This window comes from Cynoglossus semilaevis, chromosome Z (genome assembly GCF_000523025.1).
Source record: "Cynoglossus semilaevis isolate Cse_v1.0 chromosome Z, Cse_v1.0, whole genome shotgun sequence".
Classification (NCBI taxonomy): domain Eukaryota; kingdom Metazoa; phylum Chordata; class Actinopteri; order Pleuronectiformes; family Cynoglossidae; genus Cynoglossus; species Cynoglossus semilaevis.
In genome coordinates, this window is record NC_024328.1 from 7,281,951 (window position 1) to 7,284,373 (window position 2,423).

General features: G+C 44.2%; 1 protein-coding gene across 5 annotated transcripts in view; it reads left to right on the forward strand.

Moving 5' to 3' along the window:
* The first annotated feature begins 920 nt into the window (after positions 1-920).
* Positions 921-2,423, forward strand: part of sema6a (sema domain, transmembrane domain (TM), and cytoplasmic domain, (semaphorin) 6A) — a 114,155-nt gene continuing 112,652 nt past the window's right edge. For all 5 annotated transcript variants that reach the window (XM_008335977.3, XM_025053020.1, XM_025053018.1 and 2 more), the window contains exon 1: positions 921-1,339. The gene's annotated coding sequence lies outside the window, so the exon portion shown is untranslated. The remainder of the gene's footprint in view (positions 1,340-2,423) is intronic.

Consider the following 2,423-nt stretch of genomic DNA (forward strand, 5'->3'; position numbering starts at 1 on the left):
GTATATTAATTTGGCTGAGAACCAATACATTATGGAAGTACCCCCTAATGGCGAAAATAATAACTACATGTCCTTGTTTACATATATCAATTGTAACACATACTTTCAACATACTCTACCTTTAACCTATATACAGTACAATGTAATTTTTAATCTGACCAGAACTTTTTCATGACCAAATCTCCGTCTTTATTGCAACTATTGCCCCCCGCACCCCCCCACTCAACACTCACCTGCAGGAGCCAGAAAAGGTCTAAGTTAGGGCACACAACTAAAATCTGATCTGTTCTGCAGTTATTCCTAAGTCTGATTGCAGCTTTAATGTAGCATTAAGAACAACAACAACACTTTTTTTTTTTTTAGATTTTACCTGATGGCAGTTCTGATACAGTGACGGTCCATTTGTGCTGTAAAATTGTGTTGAGACACAGGAAAAGGACCACCGGGGAAGGGAGAGCGTTTCTGAGACTGGAGAAAGACCAGGCTCTGAACCTGAATACCGAATAAAGAGTTGGAGAAGAAAAGCAACAACAACAGTGACTTATACGGGCGGCACCTGCATCTTTATTGTGTCTCCAGAATCACTACTGACAGTTTGCATGACACAGCCAACAGACCATCCTGTGTGTGCATCTGTGTAAACACTGACCTAACATTTTAAACATTTAACAAACCTATATAATTTACATTACCCCCCCCCCTGTCTCCCCCCTCTGTGCGGACGCTATTAATAGCGTCCAGACTTTCCTCTTCGGCCGAAGCGCATTCTTATGAAATGCCGCCGCGTAAAAATAGAAATACAGTTGTCCATAGCTGGCATCATTGACGCAATAGCTCTGGTTCCAAAGAGAAGCTCCTCCCTGCGTGTGTGTGTGAGAGAAAGAGAGAGAGGGGGGGTATATGTGTGTGTGTAGCGGGTGGGTGACAGTTGGCCTCTCTGCGCTCAGCTCCGCTCCAGTCTGCTAAGACTCTTCATCACCAAAGAGGATGACCGTGGTCTCTGCGTGGAAGCTGCTGCGCTCAGCTTCATAGTACTTCTGGGACACTCGCTTTTGGTTTCCACGCGTGTAGCTCGACCCACAGGGGAGCTTTAACGGCACACAGACGTTCGTTCGAACCCCATCTCCAGCCTGGATTTCCGATGGATATTCTGAACTGAGGAGGTGTGATTCGAGCGCGGCATGTAAGACAAAAAGGAGTCGCAGGAGACAAGTAGCGCTCGTACTGTTTATTCTGAGACGGACCCCGTTCTGAACTGCTCCGGCTGCCGTTTCTTATGGATTTACTAAAAACCAGAGCTGCCTAACCACTTCGAGGTGAAGCCATTCATGAGCTGAAGGTAAGATTTCTTTGTTTATTTTAAACTTTATACATGTGCGTCCTCCTCCAGCCCCCGGAGGCTGCGTTTCTCCACAGCCTGCCCTGCAAACCCGGGCGACAAGTGCACCAGCACCACCGCTTTAGTTCGGCAACTAGGAGCGACTTTTACGCGCAAATTGAACGACTTTAAAGTTAAAAACGTGGATACTTTGAACTCTCATCCACAATCGCGGTGCATGTTTTTAGGACAGGGCATCTACACAGATATAAACAGATTGCAATTCCGTGCGTAATTCCTCGCCGTTAGACGCTGTTTAACCCACATGGACTTGAGTAGTGCCAGTATGTGCATTTGCAGAACAGACTGAAGTGAAGCACAGACGGAAACAGTCTGAGTTTAATTTTAATTAAATTCAATTAATCCTGCCTCTCTGTCCAAATGACCTCTCGACACGTTGTAAACAAACAAACAAACAAAAAAAGAAGAAAAAAGAAAAATGAAGAAGTTGGTGAATTATGATCCTAATAACACGGTCATATCTAATTGTTATGAGAATCCACAGACACAGAAGTGCTCTCCCACAGTCCATGATGGGATTTTTATTTTAATTAATTATTATTATTATTATTTTTACTGCTTTTGGAAATTCAGAATCACAGCAGTAATTTGTAGACTGACTCATGCTCCAAGCCGGGCTTGTAATCTTTCATTTAGTCCTGCTGACCATTATAATCCAGCCAATGTGAAGTAATTGGTACATGTTTTATACTGTTGTTAGGAATCACACAGATGCGCAAGGGTGTGTGCAGGGATTGAAGGGTCAGAGTGGTCAGATTTTCCTCAACTAAATTGCATCAGACTTAGAAGTGGATTTGGTATTAAATCATGCTGCTGCTCTAAAGTATGGTAGAAGAGATAGAGGACCCTAACTAACCACATACAACCTACCACTGCCTACACCCAGCCAGTCCCAGTGGTTCTCCTCTCCTTGCTTCTTATCTCTTCTCTCCTCTCTTCTCCTCTCTTCTTTTCTTTTCTCCTCTCCTCTCCTCTCCTCTTCTCTCCTCTCCTCTCCTCTCCTCTGCTCCTCCTTTCCTCTCCT